The sequence below is a fragment of the Mobula hypostoma genome, chromosome 18 (genome assembly GCF_963921235.1).
Source record: "Mobula hypostoma chromosome 18, sMobHyp1.1, whole genome shotgun sequence".
Lineage (NCBI taxonomy): Eukaryota > Metazoa > Chordata > Chondrichthyes > Myliobatiformes > Myliobatidae > Mobula > Mobula hypostoma.
In genome coordinates, this window is record NC_086114.1 from 61894230 (window position 1) to 61918342 (window position 24113).

At 38.2% G+C, this 24113-nt stretch overlaps 1 protein-coding gene and 1 long non-coding RNA gene across 3 annotated transcripts in view; both read right to left on the bottom strand.

Moving 5' to 3' along the window:
* Positions 1-24113, bottom strand: part of vps13c (vacuolar protein sorting 13 homolog C) — a 387651-nt gene that overhangs the window by 326524 nt on the left and 37014 nt on the right. The window lies entirely within an intron of this gene.
* Positions 8936-22346, bottom strand: LOC134358585 (uncharacterized). Its single transcript, XR_010020903.1, has 3 exons — positions 19761-22346; positions 10626-10649; positions 8936-8998 (listed from the first exon to the last, which is right to left on the bottom strand). It is a non-coding gene; the product is annotated as an uncharacterized LOC134358585 (long non-coding RNA).

Consider the following 24113-nt stretch of genomic DNA (forward strand, 5'->3'; position numbering starts at 1 on the left):
TCCAATCTGCTGTTATTTTAATAATGCTCCAATATACCTTTATCTCATGTTTTTTTTAAAATATGTTACATAGTAACAGTTGAGAATCTGGCAAGCCTAAAGAGAGCACGGCTACGGGAAATGGGACAAGTGGACAGCAAGTGTGGGAATTGGGGCTTTGGTTAGTGGAATGTTCAAACATCATCAGGTGCAGGGGGTTCCAACCTATGGTCCACAGACCCCTTACTTAATGGCATTTGTCCATGGCATAAAAAAGGTTGGGAACCCCTGACCTGCTGAGCTGGATGCCAAACCAGTGAGATTTCTGAATAGTCAGATGGCAAATTACTGGAATTTTTTGTACAAAGGGGTATTTTGGCAAAGGGTCAGCAAGTTTGGTAGTAATTGTACAACGTACAACAACAAATCAGGCAAGTGGATTTGAATTTAAATCTACATTTACAGTCACAACATTTGGGTGCACAGAGCAGATAAATGAATTTCATTTAATGGACACAATGCCCAAGGTTAAAAACTAAATATACTTGAATACATAATGTTTGAGAAATACAGCATACTTTTATGGATAGCTTATAGCAGTTCTAATGATAAAAGAATGTCCAAAGAACACTGGTGAGGAAACAGTTTGGGCCAAAAGAGTCAGTATGGGTGAGATTGAGATTAAAAAATGGACAAAATAAAAGTGATAACCTGTTTTAAAGCCCCCTGCACAGAACTGCGAGATGGCCAGTATAACGAGAAAAAGGTGAGTGGTGAGAAAGGATTCCGAGGTTATGGTGGTCTAAGGAGGAGTGTTACATAACAGGCAGGTTGTGTCAGGTAAGGAAAGGGAGACTGTGGCTTGACAGCAGCGGATGAATGACAGAGAAAGAGGAAAGAGAAATACAGATGGAGCAAAGTAGGGGGAGGGGAGGTGGAGGTTGGAGACAAGGGCTACCAGTGCTGGCTAGATTATGTTAAGTAAAGGAGGTGAGAATGGGAATATTAGAGCAGAGGTGAACAATATTTGTAAGATGGGGAGGGGGTAACCTGTGAGTGAACTGTGTGTGTGTAGTGGGTGGATAGAACCAGGAGGGAGCAGTGACCAAGATAGATGAAGGGAGTGTAACAGGAATGAAAATGGGAGGACCAGAACAGATTCAGAAGGGGGAGGGGGGAGGGAAGTGATGGGGTCGACTGGGAAAGAGAAGGCAACCTAGGCAGAATATAAGGTGTTGCTCCTCCCGATTGTGTTGGGCTTCATCCTAGCAGTAGAGAAAACTGAAGATGGACAGGGAGTTTAAATGGTATGCAACTGGGAGCTTGGAATGGCTATTGCAAACTAAGTGTAGACATTCTGCGAAACAGTCACCCAGTCTGTGCTTAGTCTCACTGAAGTAGAGGAGGCCACATCAGGAGCCCTGAGTGCTGTACATGAAGTTGAAATCAGTGCTGCAGTGCAGGTGAGAAAAACTGACTTTAGTACTGAACAGTGTTTATCAAGAAACCAAAAGAACTGCAGCAAAATAACACAATAATCATGAGGGCCTTTGACATTCACCAAACTGGCAAAAATGATTTGGAGGATAAGTATGATCTATGGATTTAAACTAATTTGGCAGGGAGATGGCAACTGGAGCACCAGGTCAGAAACTGGAGGGATTGAGATGAAGGTAGATGTCATGGCCAGCAGTCTGTAAGGAAGAACAGGTAAAAACAATGTAATAGACTCAAACATTGGGAACGGTTGAAGAGTGTTCATTTTAATGCTCAGAGTACTGGAGATCAGGGTGATGAAATTCTATGGATGAGTACATGAAACTTTGTTGAAAAGAGAAAGGACTGGATGCTTAATGTTCCACGGTTTCAACGTTTTATAAAAAGATAGAGAGAGTGCTGGCTAGATTATGATAAATGATCTATAAAAAGATAGATAGATAAAAGGGAAAAGTGAGAGGGTGTGGGACAACATCACAACTGCATTCAGAGGAGACATAATGAAGTGTTATCCACTAAATCTACATGGTAGAAATCAAAAGTAAGAAAGATTAAATCACTCTGATGGAATTATACTGCAGACCACCAACCTCCACTAGCCACCAGGATAATGAGGAACAGTTTCCACAATTCCTTAAGTTTGAAAATAGCTCTAGATAAGTAAGGATCCTGTTGTAGAGTATTAAATTGGAGCAGGCAAAGTATTAGGCAGGAACTAGGGAGAGTGCACATCTGATATATGGAGGGTGATTAAAGACCAACAGTACATACTACAGGATAGGTATGTTCCAGTAAAGAGAAAGGTCAAGGATGGCAAGGTAAGGAAACCTTGGATATTGAGATGTGGCAAATTTAGTCAACTAAAGAGTTCAAGTTTGCCATACGTCTGCATATACTGTATATACAACCAAACAAAACAATGTTTCTCTGGACATACATATATATGTATCATGCACACCACATAAAATATTACCACAAGTAAGTTAATGTAATATAATTCAAAATGTAGTGCATAACACAGGTAAGCAGTAAATAGTAAACAGCAAACAGTAAATAGCTCGCTGTCCTCGGTGGTGGCAGGGTATTCATTAGTCTCACAGCCTGGGGCAAGAAACTGTTACCCAGTCTGGCAGTCCGAGTCCTGATGCTCCTGCAACTCCTGGATCAAATTGTGGGACGGATGGCAGAAGTCCTCAACAATAATGCTTCAAGCCCTTTCTACACAACAGTCCTGGTAAATGTTTCAAATAGGGGGAGAGTGACTCTGGTGATCCTCTCAGCTGTTTTTACTATCTACTGTAGGATCTTGTGGTCAGATGCCTTGCAGCTTCCATACTACACCATAATGCAGCCAGACTGGACACTTTCCCATAATGATCCTGTAGAAAGTTGTTAGAATGGGGGTGGAGAGCCTTGCATGCCTCAATCTCCGAAGAAAGTGTTGACATCGTTGTGCCTTCTTGACTAATAAGGAGTTGTGGGTCCAGGTTAAATCATCCCTGGCAAGTAGGGTTAAAGAGAATCCCGAGGCATTCTACACATACAAGAGCAAGAGGATAACTAGAGAGAGTAGAATCATTCAAGGATAAAGCAGGAAACACACGCTTGGAGGCAGAGGATGTGGCGAGGTCCTAAACGAGTACTTTGCATCATGGAAGATTTGGAGGATTGTGAGATCAGTGTGGAGCTTGCTAATGTGCTGGAGCATTTTAAGATAAAGAACGAGGTAATGTTGAGTCTCTTAAAGAGCATCAAGGTCGATAAGTCCCCTGTGCCAGATGGGATATACTCCGGGTTACTGAGAAAGTCAAATGGGAGGGGGTGGGGGCAGATCATGCAGAAAGTTAAGCTGCATCGGATCCGTGGTGTCTTAGGCTACGTCCACACTATGTCGGATAATTTTGAAAACGCCGGTTTCGAGTAAAAACGACAGGCGTCCACGCTAAGCGTTTTTCAAAATATCTCCGTCCACATTAGGCGGATATTTGGGTGAATCTCCTCCTACTGGGCATGCGCAGGACACGGAGAAAACAAGCGAAGAGGAATCGGTATACTTAGTGCGCGTTTGTCTAGTTACAGAGTAGAAAAATTTAAAAGGAATTGCTCTTGGCTCTCCCGCAGGAGGACTTAAAACTTAAAAAAAACAAATACTGGAGCGTATGGAGGCAACCGACAGCGAGTTCACGGACAGTATGACCCAGCTGACGACGAACATTGAAAAACTGACTAACTCTGTTACATTAATAAAGAACCTTGTTAAATGTATAAAACGCCTGCATCACCGTTATCTTGTATTTGCATACAATGTTACATTAGGCTGTTACACATCTATTGTCAGAGAAGTACTTGCATAAATAGGTGAACCACCTTCATACAAGCAAGGACAGAAAACAGGGCTGAGTGAGTATACTTATTTATTCAGTAAGCTATGGGTCAAAGTATTTGGTGAGTACATTTCTAACCCTTCTGGCTTCAGTCTAGTCCTTCTGTTCTGAAATTGTTAGGTAGTGGCGTTCAAGAAAACAACGAACATCTGTTCCGGTACGTCATGACAGCGTTTTTAAATAGTCAAAAAAGCTCACTTTACAATTTAACTCTCACGTCGTTCACACCGACTGCTGTTATAACAGCTTGCGCAGTACCAAGCAGAAGCAGAAAAAAGCGTTGTTGTTGTGGTGTTGTCATGACAACGTTTTTAAATCTCTCCATTTACCCCGTACACACTACACCGGATATTTAGCGTTTTCAGAGTTATTTACTCTGGAGAGTGTTTTTGAAAATCTCCGTTTTCAGGGGCTGAAAACGCCGGCTCAGTGTGGACGGGAGGGCAAAACGAAGAGAAAAAGCTTCGTTTTCAAAATTTTCCAGCGTAGTGTGGACGTACCCTTAGCTGTTTGGATTCAGAATTCGATTTCCCATGGAAGATGGGGTAGTGGTCAATGGGACTTCTTCAAGCTGGAGGTCATGACTTGGACCTCTGTGTTTGTGACATATATAAATGGACTGAATGAAAATGTGAGTGGATAGGTTAGTAAATTTGCTGACAATATAAAGATTGGTGATGCTATGGTTAGTACTGAAGATTGCTGAAGGATACAGTGGCATACACCTGTACTGATCGATATAGCAAATGGAATGTTGCGCCTTTGGGAAATCAAATATGAAGCAATAGTACACTGTTAGTGGCAAGACCCATTAACAGCAGTGATGTTCAGAATGACTTAGGGTATAAGTCCACAGCTCCCTGGAAACGGCTACACAGGTTGATAGTGTGATAGAGAAGCAATATGGAATGCTCGTCTTTATTAGTCAAGGCAATGAGTTCAAGAGTTGGGAAGTTAAGTTGCAGCTTTATAGAACTCAGGATTCAATGGCATGTGCTATAAGGAGAGGCTGGATTAAAGTGGGTTATTTTCTCCGAAGCGATGGAGGTCAAGTGGAAACCAGATGGAAATTGATAAGATTATTAGAGGCACAGATAGACAGATGTTATCTTTTTCCAGGGTCAAAGTGTCTAATACTACTGGACTTTCATTTAAGATGAAAGGGGATAAATTCAAAGATATGTGGAGCAAGTTTTTTTTTTAATTTACAGAGTGAACGGTGTATGCCTGGAATGCACGGCCGGGGTGGCAGTGGAAGCAAATATGATAAGGGCAATTAAAAAGCTCTTTAATAGGCACGTGAATGTGTACAGAACGAAGGGATATGGACATTGTGTAGACAGAGGGTTTAGTTTAGCTGTACATTTAATTACTAGGTTAATTAATTCCACACAATATTGTGGGCTGAAGGAACTGATCCTATGCTGTACTATTCTATGTTCTATACAGAAGGAAGTTTCTTGGACCAGAAGAAAATGTAGCAGGAATAGGCCACCAGGTTCCCTAAACCTACTCCACCATTCAATATGATCAAGGCTGATCATTGCTGACCTCAACTCCTCTTCCAGGATCAGATGGACCAGACCCCAAATTCCTGAAAGAGGTAGTTGAAGAGATTATAAAGGCATTAGTGGTGATCTTTCAAGAATCATTACATTCTGGAATGGTTCTGAAGGACTTGCAAACTGCAAATGTCACTCCACTCTTTAAGAAGGCAGGGAGGCAAAATACAGAAATTAGAGGCCAGGTAACCTGACTTCAGTGGTTAGCGAGCTGTTAAGAGTCCATTATTAGGGAAGAGGCTTCAGGATACTTGGAGGCACATGATAAAATAGGTCAAGGTCAGCATGGTTTCCTTAAGGGGAGATCTTGCCTGACAAATCTGTTGGCAATTTTTGAGGAAATAACAGGCAAGATAGACAAAGGATGTTTACCTGGATTTTCAGAAAGCCTTTGACAACGTGCCACACATCAGGCCGCAAAACAACATAAGAGCCTATGGTATTACAGTAAAGATTCTAGCATGGACTGGAGATTGACTGACTGACAGGAGACAAAGAGAGGGAATACAGGAGGCCTTTTCTGGCTGACTGCCAGTAACGAGTGGTTCCACGGGGGTCGGTTTTGGGTCCACTCTTTTCATGTTATATGTCAATTTTCCAGATGATAGAAGTGATCTCTTCATGTTCAGGTTTGCAGATGATACAAAGATAGGTGAAGGGGCAGGTAGTGTTGAATAAACAGGGAGTCTGCAGGAGGACGTGGACAAATTAGGAGAATGGGCAAAGAAATGGCAGATGCAACACAGTGTAGGGAAGTGTACGGGTATGCACTTTAGCAGAAGGAATAAAGGTATTTATTTACTAGGTGGGGAGAAAATTCAAAAATCAGAGGAGCAAGGGGACTTGCAAGTCTGAGTGCAGGATTCCCTGAACATTAACTTACAGGTTAAGTTGGTAATAAGGAAAGCAAGTGCAATGTTAGCATTCATTTCAAGCAGACTAGAATATAAAAGCTAGGATGTAATGCTGAGACTTCACAAGGCTGCATTTGGATTATTATGAGCAGCTTTGGAGCCCTTATCTAAGAAAGGATGTGCTGACATTGGGGAGGAAACTCAAGAGAATGATACCAGAAATGAGGGGGGATCTCATTGAAACCTATCGAATATTTGAGGGCCAAGATAACAGCCGATGTTGAGAGATGTTTCCAAAGTGGAGAGTCTAGGACTAGAGGGCACGGCTTCAGAATACAAGGACGTCCTTTAGAACAGAGTTCAGGAGGAATTTCTTTTGCTAGAGGGTGGTAAACTGGTGAAATTCATTGCCACAGACGGCTGGGCATATTTAAAATAGAAGTTGATAGACTCTTGATTAGCAAGGACATCAAAGGTTACGGGGAAAATTCAAGAAATTAGGGTTGAGAAGAATTATAAATCAGCCATGATTGAATGGCAGAGTAGATTTGAAGGGCCAAATGGCCTAATTCTATTCCTATATCATGGTTTTCTGTGCCAATTTCTCATGGCCCTCAATTCCTTGGTATTTATCTATCTTCAACTTAAACATGTCTATTGTTCATTAATCTTTGAAAGAAGACATTTCTATGTATCTCGGTTTTAAAATAATAGTCCCGTATCCTCTAACTAAGGAGCAATATATTATGGAACAGACAATTTGAAGTTTATTATATGATTCTTTACTTTGAAGTTGCCAAAGAGAAAAAACAATTATATCACACTGCCTAAAAGAGTCATGCTCAAGTCAGATACTACAGTCTGCAAGTTGAATTGAATAAAATACAGTAGCGGTCACAGGAAAACTGGATAAATGGGAAAAAAATTCAAATAAAACTCCTTTACTCAGTAAACAACAATAAATGCTTGAATGGACATGTCACAGTGTTTGAAAATTTCTCAATCCACTGGGGATTGCAAACAAGCTATGGGATACTGCATTGCTCAATTTGAATTTCATCACAAGCAGAAACAACAGAGAATATGCTCTTGTGGACTAATCAGTCTTTGAATCAACACTGAGGAATCAGAAATTTACATTATCATCAGCAAGCATCAAAGGTTACGGGGAGAAGGCAGAAGATTGGTGTTGAGAGGGATAATAAATCAGGTACGATCGAATATTGAGCATACATGCAAATAAATTAATGGAATTTCTTGATGAATATCAAAAATAAACCTCTCAAATCCGAAAAATTCTGAAATCTTTCCTCAATTAGGTCAAAAGAGTGAATATTCTAGGATATCCATATAACATGCCCTCTTCTCATTGCTACCAAAAAGGAAGTGGTATAGGAGCCTGAAGACCAACACTCAACATTTTAGGAACAACTTCTTCTCCTCTGCAATCAGATTACTGAATGGACAATGAACCCATGTACAGTGCCTCTTTTTACACTGCTAATTGAATGATATATATTTTTCTTACTGTAATTTATAGTTTTTTTAAAAACTGCATTGCAATGTACTGCTGCCACAAAACAACAAATTTCATGACATATGCCAGTGATATTAAACTTGATTCTGATATGAAAATATGCATTGCCTCTGCATTCCAATAACTGTCCATGTGCCAAAACTTCAATGTTTCAGATTATTTGTCAATTCCACACTGATCCTGATAATGTTATTGAATACAAATGGAGATTGTTTTGTGTCATTTATTTCATGTCATATACATCACTTACTCCAAGGAGAATTAATTTTCTAAGTATTGTGTTTACTCTTCTGCAATCCATGTTTCAAGTAAATAACCTGCAACAACTATACCATTCCCATCTTTCAACAGAGTGACACTTTAACACAAAACTCACTGGAGAAGGATATATCACTTTCTTTACTTCAGTCACCAAAGCCTGAAATCTGTCCCTAACAAATTCACTGAAGTCATATGAGCCTCTTCCTCAATTGTTCCCTGGTTTACAATCCACTAAATTCTTTCCAAATTCATTCTCAACAATTATGTGATCATCTAGTTTCCTTTTTTATTTAAAAAAAAAGATGCATCATGTTCTCAAGACAACAAATTATTTTTCCCAGTTCTCCCTAAGACCTATCAGGTTTACGCTAAGCTTCAGAGCAATCTTATTTCCCCACTTATTTCCATGTAACCTATTCTTCTCTCATGTGCCCCACCATTCCCCAGTTCCAAGTTTATTTTACCAATGTCTAACATCCTCCAAACCAATGTATCTTTGGGCTGCAAGAGGAAATCAGGGAATCCAGGGGAGACCCATGCGATCACACAGAGAATGTGCACACTCCACACAGACAGCACCAGAAATTAGTTTTGAACTCAGGTCCCTGGATCTGCAAATCAGCAGTACTACATGTTGAGCCATTGTAATTACTTAACATGCAGCCACTCTCTCATATACCTGCATCAAATGCATTAAAGGCAAAGGATAATTTTACAAGACTTGACTCGAAATAAGTCAACTAAATTATATTTTCTGCACCCACCATTATTTTTTTAAATAATGCAGGATACTAGCAATTCTTACTAAGAGCAAACTTAATTAAGAATAATTTTGAAGGTATAACATTAAAACTTCTCACATACCTTTGGAACGTCCTTTTGCTGATTTCTTAAAATACTTTTTGGATTTTTTATGTTTGCGTCCTTGCAAGCAAGCAAAATGAACAGGAAAGAGGATATAGAGATGTTAGTAAGGACAGTGACCTGACTACCGTGACTCAAGAGTGTTAGAAATACTAGCTAGCAGAATTTTATGTATGAAGAAAAAGCAAAAAAGTGCCAAGGAAAACAGTGGATCAAGTATTAATTATTTAACATACCGAATATCAATAAACTCTTGAGGTAAGCTAATGCAATTTTGCATTCAAAATAAACTAAGATATTTACAAAAGTCCTGTTCACTTTAACGCAAAACTGCATTTCCTCGACAACAGCTTCAGTTTCTCCAGTATGCTTCTTGACAAATCTTTTCCTACAATTTGGCTCATACTCATATGTAAGTTTGCTTAATTTAATAACTCACTGTCTACAATATCCTTTCGTTTTTCTTTTTCAATCTTTTTATTAGTTTCACAAAATATAAATATGACATAGTATTGACATACAAAGTTATTGGGAATACATTGCTATAATTAACCTGAGTAGTTATAGAACTAAAAATTTGACTGACAAAACTCCCAATCATAAAGGATATCAATGAATAATACAGAACAAAGAGAAATAACGAGACAAGAATCATGAAAAAGGGGAAAAAAAATAACCCTCCCCCCAAAAAAAACTAATCTAAACAGAATTAATCAACTAAACTAAAAAAATAAGACCTGGGTTGTTTTAACATCATAAAAAATGGGAGAAATGAAAAACCTTAGTGTCGGTGACTCCGTTCCTATCAACCAATATTACAGAGAAGTAAAATAAGTTTGGAAATAGTCAAATTACATCATATGAAAATGCTAAATAAATGGCCCCCAGGTCTTTTCGAATTTAATGGAAGGGTCATAAACCACACTTCTAATTTTTTCCCAATTTAAACACAACAGAGTTTGTGAAATATAGTAGGAGGGTTAATCTCTTTCCAATTCAGCAAAATGGATCTTCTAGCCATTAAAGTAAGAAATGCAATCATCCGACGAGCTGAAGAGGTTAAATGATTTAATTCTATCATTGGGAGCCCAAAAATAGCAGTAATTGGGTGAGGTTGTAAGTCTATATTCAAAACCATTGACATAATATCAAAAATGTCTTCCCAATAGTTTTTCAACAAAGGACATGACCAAAACATGTGAGTTAAAGAAACTATCTCCGAGTGACATCTATCACATATAGGATTTATATAAGAGTAATAACGAGATAGTTTATCTTTGGACATGTGAGCCCTGTGCACTACTTTAAACTGTATCAACACATGTTTAGCACCTATAGAGGATGAATTAACTAATTGAAGAATTTTTTCCCATTTTTCAATCGGTATAATAATCTTAAGTTCTCTTTCCCAATCAGTTTTAATTTTATTAGATACATCAGGACATAAATTCATAATTATATTATAAATAATTGCTACAACACCTTTCTGAGAAAGGTTTAAATCTAAAATATTTTCCAAAATATCCATTGGACATGAGTGTGAAAAATGAGGAGAGAACAGTAATTAAAAAGTTTCTAATCTGTAGATATGTGAAAAAAGTGAGATCTGGGTAAATTATATTTATTAGATCATTGATCAAAGGACATAAAACAACTATCCAAAAATAAACATGAAATCGTACTATACCTTTGATTTTCCCATCAGAGTAAGCTTGATCCATAGTGGAAGGTTGAAAAAAGAAATTAGATATAATAGGACTTGCTAAAATAAAATGATTCAACCCAAAAAATTTTCAAAATTGAAACCATATACGTAAAGTATGCTTAACTATTGGATTACTCATTTGTTTATACAAGTTAGAAAAAGTGAAAGGAAGTGAAGTCCCTAAAACCGAACCCAAAGAAAACCCTTGTAATGAATTACATTCAAGATTTACCCAATGTGGACTTGAAATTGCATCCAAGTCTCGTAACCAAAATTTTAAGTATCGAATATTAATTGCCCAATAATAAAATCTAAAATTCGGGAGGGCTAACCCCCCCCCCCACCTTTTTTAGATTTTTGTGAATACCTTTTACCTAGCCTAGGATTTTTGTTCTGCCATAGATATGAAGAAGTTTTTGAGTCAACGTTATCAAAAAAAGATTTTGGGATAAGAATTGGAACCGATTGAAATACATAATAGAAATTTAGGCAAAATAATCATCTTAATAGCATTAATCCGACCGATCAAAAGACAAAGATATTGGTGACCATTTAGTAAACAAAAGTTGAATCTGATCAATTAGAGGTAAAAAATTAGCTTTTATAAATCTTTATACTTTTTCATAATTGTAATCTCTAAATATATAAAAGAGTCAGTAACCAATTTAAATGGTAAATATCTATAAATAGGAACCTGCTTATTTAAGGGAAATAATTCACTCTTATTAAGGTTTAATTTGTAACCAGAAAAATTACTAAATTAAGTCAACAAAACTAGAATAACAGGAATTGACTTCTCCGGATTAGAGATATGCAGTAACAAATCATCTGCATATAGTGATAATTTATGTATTTCATTTCCACAGATAATACCAAAAATATTGGGTGAGTCACAGATAACAATTACTAAAGGTTCAAGAATAATATTAAACAGTAAAGGACTAAGGGGGCATCCTTGCCTAGTTACCACGAGATAGACGAGAAAAGGGAGATCTTTGATTATTAGTACAAACCGAAGCTACAGGCGTATGATATAACAATTTAATCCAAGATATAAATGTCGAACTAAAATTAAATTTCTCGAACACACTAAATAAATAAGGCCATTCAACTCTGTCAAAGGTTTTCTCAGCATCTAATGAGATAATACATTCTGGAGTGTTAAATGAGGGGGTATAAACAATATTCATTAGCCTCCTAATATTAAAAGATGAATAACAGTTTTTAATAAATCCTGTTTGGTCCATAGATATAATTTGTGGTAATACCTTCTCTAACCTAGTTGCTAAAATTTTTGAAAAAATTTTTGAATCTACATTCAAAAGAGATATCGGTCTATATGATGCACAATCAGTAGGATCTTTATTCTTTTTAAGAGTTAAGGAAATAGAGGCATCATAAAACGATTATGGTAATTTACCTAAACTGATTGCTTCTTTAAATATTCTAGACAACCAAGGAGAGAGATTAGAGGAAAAGGATTTTAAAAATTCCACTGTATAACCATCCGAACCAGGTGCTTTACCAGAATTCATTGATGAGATTGCAGCTGTTATTCCTTCCACTGTAATAGGAGTTTCTAATGATAAGCAGCCCTCGGGTGATAATTTCGGAAAATTCAATTTACTTAAAAAAATCATGCATGATATTAAAATCATGAGGAAAATCAGAATGATATAAAGAAGTATAAAATTCTTGAAAGGTTTTATTTATCTCGTCATGATCAACTGTCAAAGTATCATCGTGTTTACGAATCTTAGTAACTTGATGTTTAACTGAGGCAAATTTCAATTGATTAGCTAATAATTTACCCGATTTATCACTATGAATATAAAAATCACTTCTAGTTCTCATTAATTGATTTTCAATCGAGGACATTAATAGTAAGCTATGTTCCATTTGAAGTTCAACTCTCTGTTTATACAGCTCCTTACTAGGAGCAATGGCGTATTTTTTATCAATTTCTTTCATTTTATTAACCAACGAGAGTACTTCATTCTTAGTACCTTTTTTCAAACCAACCGAATAAGAAATAATCTGACCACGGATATAAGTTTTAATAGCATCCCGTATTGTTCCATTGGAAACTTCTTCCGTAGTATTAGTTGAAAAAAAGAAATCAATCTGTCCCCTCATAAACTTAACAAAATCCAAGTCTTGAAGCAAATTAGGGTTAAATCACCATTGTCTATTAGTAGAAGTATCCATTAACTTAACAGAAAGTTTCATTGGGGCATGACTGAAATGGCGATAATGTCATAATTACAATCAATTACAGATGGGATTAATTGAGAGTCGATTAAAAAAAAGTCAATTCCAGAATAAGAATGATAAACATGTGAAAAGAATGAGAATTTTTTGTCCTTTGGGTGTAGAAATCTCCTAATTTCTGAAATCCCAGATTCAATCATGAAAGAGTTAATATGCGCAGCCGACTTATTCAGTACAGCCGGACTACCTATGGATCTGTCCAACATGGGATTTAAACATAAATTAAAGTCACCGCCCATTATCAGCATATACTCATTTAAGTTAGGAAAGGAAGTGAATATGTGTTTAAAAAATTCAGGATAATCCACATTCGGAGCATAAACATTAACCTTTTTATTAAATAGTAACCCAGTAATTAACAAGAATCTACCATTAGGATCTGAGATAATGTCCTGATGAATAAATGTAATTGAGGGATCTACAAAAATTGAAACACCTTTGACTTTGGCTTGGGAGTTCGACTGGTATTGTTCTTCTTTCCAAAACTTAAAGAAGCACTGATTACCCTCTTTCCTAACATGAGTTTCTTGTGCAAAAATAATATGGGCATTCAATCTTTGGAATACTTTGAAAATCTTTTTCCGTTTTATTGGATGGTTTAAACCATTTGTATTCCAACAGACAAAATTAATGTGTAAGCCATAATTTAACATTAACCCTTTGGTGTGTAAAGGGTTAACCAATGTAAACTCATGAGATCGGAAGAGGAATACAAGATCAAAGAGGAACCGGAAATCCCGACACTGCAGACATCTTTGTAGTACAAATCAGCCCAATAGAAAAAATTAATAAGAAAAAAAGAAACTCCCCCACCCTCCTTCCCTAAGAACCCCGAACTAAGCCAAGAAAGGCTGAAGAAAGAACTAACACTAAATCTAACCCCATTTCTACAGGAGGCAACTCCAAAGGTATGTTATAAAGATGATCCCCCGATATAGAAAAATTAATACTATACAATAATCTACATAGTGTAATTTCTAAAATACCTAAAAAAGAAAAAAGTTAGTACCAATATATATGATTAGTTAATTGTAAATAAAAGTAAATAAAATATCACTTCCAAAAAAAAGGGGGATTATGGGAAGAAGAACCATAAGAACATGGCCTGCAAATTAGTTAAGTAAGGGAGATCATAGGTTAAAAAAAAGATAATGGGAATGGAGCGAAGCCAAGAACGACCTCACTCCATGAGCACTCCCTGCATATCCAATCATGTTAAACACCCATAAGGTTATAAACTTCAAATGCAAAACACAAACAGAAAAAATCTATGAAGTGCATTGTTTTGTATTAACATGGTTGAATGAGTAAAACATGAAAGGTAAATCCTAATTTTTCCTATAATTTTACTCTAAAATATACTCAGTTAAGGTAATGTTCAGTCTCTTCACTGAGGATTAATCGAACTCAATCATTCTCATGGAGACACAGACTGCAGATGCTGGAATCTAGATTAACAAACAACCCACGGAAGAACTCAGCAGATCAATTCAGTTGTGATACAGAATATTAAACTAAAATACCGACAATTTTTTTCTTTCCATAGATGCTGCTTGAGCTGCTGAGTTCTTCCAGAAGATCGTTCATTGCTTTGAGTATTCTCTTTTCAATTTCACAAAGCAGTCCTGCTTATTCTATCTGAGAACTTACTTCTGATATCCCAATTATGCAACCGCACTTATAAAATGTAATTTAGTCAAGCCTATAACCCTAACTATCTTTTGAATACAATTCATGGACTCATTTCTGGACTGGTGAGGCATATAGAGATTAAAATTCACCAATCTACTTTACATGATAATGGCCAACTGAAGTTTGAAACTCTTAAAATATAAACCACTTCAGTTCATTAATAAAGTTCAAATTGTTTTTTGCTTGCACCGTACAACAATGCAGAGCGGCATTCACATCATCAAAGAACATACAGCATATTTTTTGAGAATGAAGGTCAAAAGGTCCTACAAATATGGTAAAATTTGCAAACAAGTAAAGGGATCATAAATTCAATAAACAAAGAATGATGAACAAGAACAAGTAAAATTTACTGCACAAATCTAATTGTCAGAGTTTATGACAAGTTTTCTTAAGTTGGAACATAGGAGGTTTGAAAGCAGAGCATTAGAGAAACCTAATGGAAGTTAATTGTATTTTAATGGGTTGTAAAAACCAGAGACATGCACAGAGCCAGGTGGCAATGAAGGCCAAAGCAGCAAAGTAGCAAGCCTTAATGTCTGTTGTGCTATCATTAGATGTCCTAGTTTGTCAAACAATAGCTGGATTTGTTTTAAAATAATTCAGAATCTACAGCAGTTTCATTTCATCAAGCTTTTCATTACTTCCTCATTTTTAGAAACTATGACAATTACAATGCGGCAGGATCAGACAGAAGGGGCGACAACATGCCTCCATTTTTCAATTGATCTATACACACACCATACCATTTTCACCAGTTGCCATTATCTACTTGAGCAAGTGTAGCCACAACACATTCCTTCAGCTGAAAGTTCCTTTGATAAACTCAAATCCAAGCACAAACCAGGATCATTGCTTTTAATGTTGGCCTTTATTGGGCATCTACAATATACAAAACTCCCTTCAATTTCGCCTTGAGCAGCTCACTTACATTCCAACATTCAGGCACAAACTTGTCCCTTCAATGTCTTTTATTATGCCAAGAAACTTTTCACTTCTTTCCTTTCCCTTCCCTCTCATTTCATACATTCCTTGAAATTTGAAAGAATAAAAGTCAATCCGAAAGAAGTGTTTAAAATAATGCGAGATATAGATAAGGTGAATGATATCTGCCTTTTTCCCCCAGAGTAGAGATCCAATAGTTTCATAAGAAGCACTTGGATAAGTACATAGAGAGGCAGAGCTTAGAAGGATATGGGCCAAATTCAAGAAATTGGCATTAGCTGGGTGATCACCATCATTGGCATGGACTACAAGGAAAATGTATCCCTTTGGTACTATTCCCCGTGAAACCACTCATCAGAATTTACCATTGAGATTTTCTTACCCAAGTATATGCTTGGGTGAACACACCTGAACAGGAAAAATGTCATAGCTGAACTTTCCTAGAAGGCTTGTCTCATGAGGTAGCGTGTGCAGAGTTCAGGAATATGAAAGATGAAATCATTATCATGGTGTAACTCCTCCATTGCAATAGACTATGTGGCAGGGGTACCCAACCTTTTTTGCACCGCGGACTGGTCGACCGGGGGTGGGGAGGGGGGTGTTCAAGTCGGGTTAAGCTCACCTCAACATGTCTTTTACAGTTAGGGTTGCCAACTTTCTCACTCCCAAATAAGGGATAAAAGTAGCAGTCAAATATGGGACACTTGGGTTTACCCCGAGAAAGACTACCATGACCATGAAGCCTTGCACGGGCACCTGTGTGCGCATGCGTGACGTGCGCATATGTGACGTGCGCCCGCGCGTACGTACCAATTTTTTTCCCCACAAATCGGTTTTGGCTTAATCTTCCTGACTACACTGTACATATATTATTTCTACTTTATATAGGCTGTGTATTTATCATATCATTCCTGCTTTTACTATATGTTAGTGTTATTTTAGGTTTTATGTGTTGTTTGGTATGATTTAGTAGGTTATTTTTTGGGTCTGGGAACGCTAAAAAAATTTTCCCATATAAATTAATGGTAATTGCTTCTTCGCTTTACGCCATTTCAGCATGAAAGGTTTCATAGGAACGCTCTACCTTAGCGGGGGAAATACGGGACAAGGGTGGTCCCGTATGGGACAAACCAAATTAGCCCAATATACGGGATGTCCCGGAAAATACGGGACAGTTGGCAACCCTATGTTCAAGTTCAACAGTGCGTGACAGGGAATGAGGAAAGGTGCAGCAGACTCATATTGTTTCCTCATCGTCCGGTAGCACATGCTTTGCGGCCCAGTGGTTGGGGACCGCTGGTCTATGGGAGACAAGAAAAGATATTTAGGTAGATTACGGAAAGATTAAAAAAGCAATGGAGTAGTTGTAGTGTGTTGACATTAATTTTCCCCAATAATGACTGGGATTTCCTTGGTGCCAAATGAGCAGAATTGGTTAAATGTATCTCAGAAGGTTTGTTGACAGTGTGTAGATAGACCAACCAGGGAAGGGCAATTGGGAAATGAGGATGGCCATGTATTTGGAATTTCAATGGGATCAGTGATAATAATTCCATGTTTTCAGATAGTTATGGCAAGGGCAAGACTGATCCTTAGGAGATACTTGCTAATTACTACAATATTAGGCAGGAGTTGAGGAAAGTAGGTTGGGCAAAGCTATTGATTGCGTAGGTCCAAATCTGACACGTGGGAGTTATTTAAAGGCAAACTGATCAGAAATAGGAATAATGGTGCATAGTTCCCTGAAGGTGGAATCTCATGTGGATAGGGTGGTGAGGACAGCTTTTGGTATGCTGGCCTTTATTAATCAGAGCATTGAGTATAGGAGTTGGGATGTAATGTTGAAATTGTATAAGGCATTGGCGAGGCCAAATTTGGAGTATTGTGTACAGTTCTGGTCACCGAATTATAGGAAAGATGTCAATAAAATTGAGAGAGTACAGAGGAGATTTACTAAAACGTTGCCTGGGTTTCATCTCCTAAGTTACAGAGAAAGGTTGAACAAGTTAGGTCTTTATTCTTTGGAGCGTAGAAGGATGATGGGGGACTTGATAGAGGTATTTAAAAGTATGAGGGGGCTAGATAGGGTTGACGTGGATAGGCTTTTTCCATTGAGAGTGGGGGAGATTCAAACAAGAGGACATGAGTTGAGAGTTAAAGGGCAAAAGTTCAGGGATAACATGAGGGGGAACTTCTTTACCCAGAGAGTGGTAGCTGTGTGGAACGAGCTTCCAGCAGAAGTGGTTGAGGCAGGTTCGATGTTGTCGTTTAAAGTTAAATTGGATAGCTATATGGACAGGAAAGGAATGGAGGGTTATGGGCTGAGTGCAGGTCGGTGGGACTAGGTGAGAGTAAGAGTTCGGCACGGATTAGAAGGGCCAAGGTGGCCTGTTTCCATGCTGTAATTGTTATATGGTTATATGTTATATGGTTAAATAATGACCAAAATGTTCTCATTGGGAGGAAAGGTAGATTTTGGAACCTTGGGTAATGAGATGTTGCAAATTTAGTCAAAAAGAAAAGGAAGCATATACAAGGAATAGAAATCTAAGATTGAATAGGGACATTGAGGAAGATAAAGGAAGCAGGAAAATACTTAAATGGAAAATCAAGAGAGTTAATGGGAGCTATCAAGTGTTCTTGGTGAGTAGGACTAAGGAGAACACAGCGAGACACAAGAGACTGCAGATAGTGGAATCTGGAGCAGCAAATTATAGATACTGGACTCTGAAACAAAAAATAATTAAGAAGAATCCCTCATCATTTTATTCATAATTTAAAAACAAGGAAGTAGGATCAAGAAAATTAGGAAGAAACCAAATGAGTACATAAGCTCATCAAGAGAAGGGCATACTGGATAGTGGGATCAGGGAGGACCTGACAAAGATGGATGATTGAGGGTAGGGAGTGGATGTTGCTCACATGAACTTTCATGAAGTATTCAGCAAGGTAGTCTGATCCAGAAGATTAAGGCAAATGGGATCCATTGAGACTTGGATTTAAAACTGGCTTGGAAACAGAAAACAGAGGGTAGTGGTGAAGGGGTGTTTTTTGACTAGAGGTCTGTAACCATGGTGTTCCAACAGGGATGAGTATAGGGACCATTGTTGTTTTGATAGACAACCTATGAATCCTTTGAATAACACCCAGAAATTCTATTGTGACCTCAACAGAACTTTGTTCCTGCCTCGTGTTTAAATGCAACATCATGTTCAAAATTCCCTATGTCCACAGAATTTTACATCTATATTCTCTGTTGCAACATCTTTCTTTGTTTCACTCTTAAGTGCCCATTTTGCTTCATTACATTCATTATTCCTTTTCCACACACACCCTGCATTTCCCTTCAGTCAAATACATTGACTTTCAGACTTGCTTCACCACCAACCTGTCCAAATGCCTTGAATCATCTTCAATTTACCTGTAATGCACCAGACACTTTCTTCTACGCCTAGAAATCTCAGTAATCCTTGCTGAGAGCCAGTTACTCATCAAACCATACACCATCCACACATCAAATTTCCTTTCAATACAGCACTATACGCCTTCCTGTGAACACTTGAGCAGATAGTTAACTCTTTAAGCCTGTACCACCATTCAATGAGATCACAGTCCAGCGTCGACACTCCATCCAGCTACCTTGATGCATGTTAATATCTTAATAACCTTGGTTTGCAAAAACATCTCAGATTCAGAGGTACTAATTGGGCTAACACTTAATATTTACTATGAATTTCCTCCACCCTTTACAGGAAGCACTGTATCCCAACCTCTCTCCTGGGTCTGAGTTTAAACATTACATTTCTTTGTATCCGATTTTAAATCAAATAAACTTTACACACTCAGAATTCCTTTTAAGGTGCCAAAAATGTGAATTAAAATGACCTTTAACTATCTCTACTCCAGCTTTCGTAAGTCCAGTTCATGCAACCTTTCCTCAAAGTTCAACTCACTGTAACACAGCAGACCCTGCACACCTGCGGAAAGCAGCACAGTAATCTAGAAGTAGCTTAATCGGTATTTTACACAATTACCTAAACTAGCTTGCCTTCAATTTCATATCCCCTTAACATGAGTTAAAACAAGAATAAATTTTATATTATTTGTTGATCATGATAATTACATTTTAAGAATTATACGCACATGGACTCAGAAATTTTTATCTTTTTTTGACTATATTAGAACAAAGTCAAGAATTAAAGAACCTACCAGGTTTGATATCCTTATAAACGTAGCTTTCCAGGGAAAACAAGAATTCTCCTGAAGAAGCACCTTCATCCAAGGATGCAGCAATAACAATGAACAATACGCGTGAAGACATTTAAAGCAGATTTTCAAGTTTGAACAGTTGAATATTGTGACACTTTGAAGCACCATGCAGTATCAATATTTAAAAACTCAATTAGCAGAATAGACATTTTCCACTATGATTTAATTAACTTCCTGCAGGTATTGAATTAACTGTACTTGAGCTGAGGAGGGTAATACAGTTGGCTTCAAAACATATCCAATATTGTTCATTAGCTCCTATTACCAACCAATCACCTGACCAACAGGTTCACAGATAACCATGAACTCTCAACATCTGTAATTAAGAGGAGGACCAAAACAAATAACAGAAATATGTGGTGGCATTGTGCTTAACTATTCAGTGTGCCTCTTATACAAGAAACAGTAACCCTCTGTTCATGATGAATAAAACAAAGATTTAAAACAGAATCAAATAGTGCTTTACATATTACAGCAAATTTCCTAAAAATAAAGTAAATCATGGTTAGTAAATCATGCTGAACAGCTAAGGTATTAAATTATGAAGTATAGCAATTCCATGTTATTGTACCCTTGGTGACCACCTTATTAGGTACACCTGTACACCAACTCATTAATGCAAATATATAATCAACCAATCATGTGGCAGCATAAGAGGTTCGGTTATTCAGATCAAATAGCAGCATGGGGAAGAAAAGTGACTAGTGACTTTGAGCGTGAAAAGGCGACAGACCCCAATGGTGTACCTGATAGGACTCTGAAAATCTGTACCAACCAACTGGCAGGTGTATTCAAATATATTTTCAATCTCTCACTGCTACAGTCAGAAGTTCCCACATGCCTCAAAAGGGCAACAATCATACCTTTGCCCAAGAAGAGCAGGGTGAGCTGCCTTAACGACTATCGTCCAGTAGCACTCATGTCTACAATGATGAAAAGCTTTGATAGGTTGGCTATGGCTAGAATCAACTCCTGCCGAACCAACAACCTGGACCCACTGCAAATTGCCTATCACCACAATAGGTCTACAGAGGATATGATCTCATGAGCTCTTCACATGGCCTTAGATCACCTGGACAATATGAATACTTACATCAGGTTGCTATTCATCAATTACAGCACAGCGTTTAATACAAACATTCCTAGAGTTTTGATCAAAAAGCCCCAAAACCTGGACCTCTGTACCTCTCTCTGCAACTGGTTCCTCAACTTCCTCACTGGAAGACCATATTGGGTTCAGATTGGAAATAACAGCTCTACCTCTTACCTCAAGGCTGTTTGCTTAGTCCACTGCTCTACTCTCTCTATACCCACGACTGTGTGGCTCAGCACAGCTCAAATACCTTCTGTAAATTTGCTGACAACACAACTATTGCTGGCAGAATTTCGAATGGTGGCGAGATGTACAGGAGAGAGATAGATCAGCTAGTTGAGTGGTATCACAGCAACAACCTAGCACTCAACGTCAGTAAAACCAAGAAGTGATTGTGGACTTCAGGAAGGGTAAGATGAGGGCACACATACCAGTCCTCATCAAGAGATCAGTAGTGGAAAGAGTGAACAATTTCAAGTTCCTGGGTATCAATATCCCTGAGGATCTATCCTGGGCCCAAATATCGATGCAATTGCAAAGAAGGCATGACAGAGGCTATATTTCATTAGAGTTTGAGGAGATTCGTTATGTCACCAAAGACACTTGCAAGTTTCTGCAGATGTACCATGGACAGCATTCTAACTGGCTGCATCACCGTCTGGTATGGAGGTGGGGCACAGCACAGGATTGAAATAAGCTGCAGAAAGTTGTGAACTCACTCAGCTCTATCATGGGCACTAGCCTCCCCAGCACCCAGGACATCTTCAAGAACCGATGCCTCAAAAAGGCTATATCACTAAGGACCCCAATCACCCAGGACATGTCCTCTTCTCATTGCTGCCATCAGAAAGGAGGTACAGGAGCTTGAAGGCACATACTTAACAATTCAGGGGTAGATTTTCCCCCCACTCTCAGATTTCTGAATGCATATTGAACCCATGAACACTATCTCACTACTTTTTGCACTGTTTACTTAACATGTTAATATATATTTAGTGTAATTTACAGATTTTTTTATTATGTATTGTAATGTACTGTTGCCATATAACAATAAATTTCATAACGTATGCCAGTAATATTAAATCTAATTCTAATTCTCAAATGATTGGTGATGCCAAACAGGGTGGCAAGAGTCTATCAGAAACTGCTGATCTTCTGCGATTTCACTTCAGAACACTCTCTCGAGTTAACAGAGAATAGTGCAAGAAACAAAACAACACAACAACAGTGAGCGACAGCTACATGGTCAAAAATGCCTTGTTAATAAGAGGTCAGAGGAGAAAGGCCAGACAAAATCAAACTTACAGGATAGCGATAGTAGCTCAAATAAGTACGTGTTACAACAGTCGGATGCAGGAGCATCTCTGAATGCACAACACATCAAACTTTGAAGTGGATAAGCAACAGCAGCAGAAGAGCTTACTGGGTTCCACTCCAATACCTAATAAAGTGGCCACTGACTTTATATCAATTCATGCTGTTACTAACCCCACCGAAATAGCACACCAGAGAGGACTCAAAAGTCAGTGACTGCTTTAAAACAGACAGTAGTGGCTAGCACATGGTAGCGTAGTGGCTAGCACAAACTTTACAGTACCGGCATCACAGGTTCAATTCCTGACACTGCCTGTAAGGAGCTGGTATATTCACCCCATGTTTGTGTGGGTTTCCTCTGGGTGCTCCAGTTTCCCCCCACAGTCCAAAGACTTACGGGCTAGTAAGTAAATTGGGCGTTGTAAATTGTCTCGTGATTAGGCTAGGACAAAACTAAGGGATTACTGGGCAGCATAGTTCAAAAGGCTGGAAGTGCCTATTCGGCACTGTATCTTCATAGGTAGATTAAGTAATTATTTACTTTGACAGGAAATACTAGCCTAATGCTAACATTTCTGAATTCAAATTAATTGCATACTCTGAAATTTTAACTTACTGTTTATATTAGTGGTTTATCCAATAATTTGAATGTAAATATTGATTACACAAAATAACATTGAACAATTAGGACTGGACTTAGAAGTTACAAAAGCCATTAAATCTCACCTTCAGAACCAACACAATGAAACTGCTCCAACATAAACATCTTGGAGGAATGTATACATGTTTGTTACATTAAATAAATTAGTCAGCAATTATTGAATTATAAAATTAACATTTGCAACTATGTAAATCAGTAAGTCCTGAGCATTTATTTTACTTTCACCATCGCAGACAGCATTCCAGCATCCAGACCAACGTTGGGTCATGATTCACTTTGCTCAGAGTACTATGGGTAAAGGAGATTTAACTTTAAGGATGGATCAGTACATGGAACAAACATCAAAGTTGCTGGTGAACGCAGCAGACCAGGCAGCATCTATAGGAAGAGGCGCAGTCGACATTTCAGGCCGAGACCCTTCGTCAGGACTGACGAAGGGTCTCGGCCTGAAACGTCGACTGCGCCTCTTCCTATAGATGCTGCCTGGCCTGCTGCGTTCACCAGCAACTTTGATGTGTGTTGCTTGAATTTCCAGCATCTGCAGAATTCCTGTTGTTTGCGTTTAAAATCAGTACATGGAAATATGATGCTGTGGCCATGACAGAAACTTGGCTGAGAAAGGGACTGGAATGGGTGCTTAATGTCCCAGGGTGTTGATGTTGTAGAAAAGATAGAGAGAGGTAATGGGAATTGAATTGAATTGACTTTATTTCTTATATCTTTTATATATATGAGGAGTAAAAATCTTTGTTACGTCTCCATTTAAATGTGCAATGTGCAATCATAGTAACTTATAACAAATAGAACAGTCAATGTAATATAAAGTACACTCAAATCAGCGTGAGTTCATCAGTCTGATGGCCTGGTGGAAGAAGCTGTCCCGGAGCCTGTTAGTCCTGGCTTTTTTGCTGCGGTACCGCTTCCTGGACTGTAGCGGCTGGAATAGATTGTGGTTGGGATGGCTTGGGTCCCCAATGATCCTTCGAGCCCTTTTTACACACCTGTCCTTATAAATGTCCTGAATCATGGGAAGTTCACAACTACAGATGTGCTGGGCTGTCCGCAACACTCTCTGCAGAGTCCCGTGATTAAGGGAGGTACAGTTCCCATACCAGGCAGTGATACAGTCAGTCAGGATGCTCTCAATTGTGCCCCTGTAGAAAGTTCTTAGGATTTGGGGGCCCATACCTCAGCCTCAGAGATGACCAGGTTGCAGGTTGTAGCG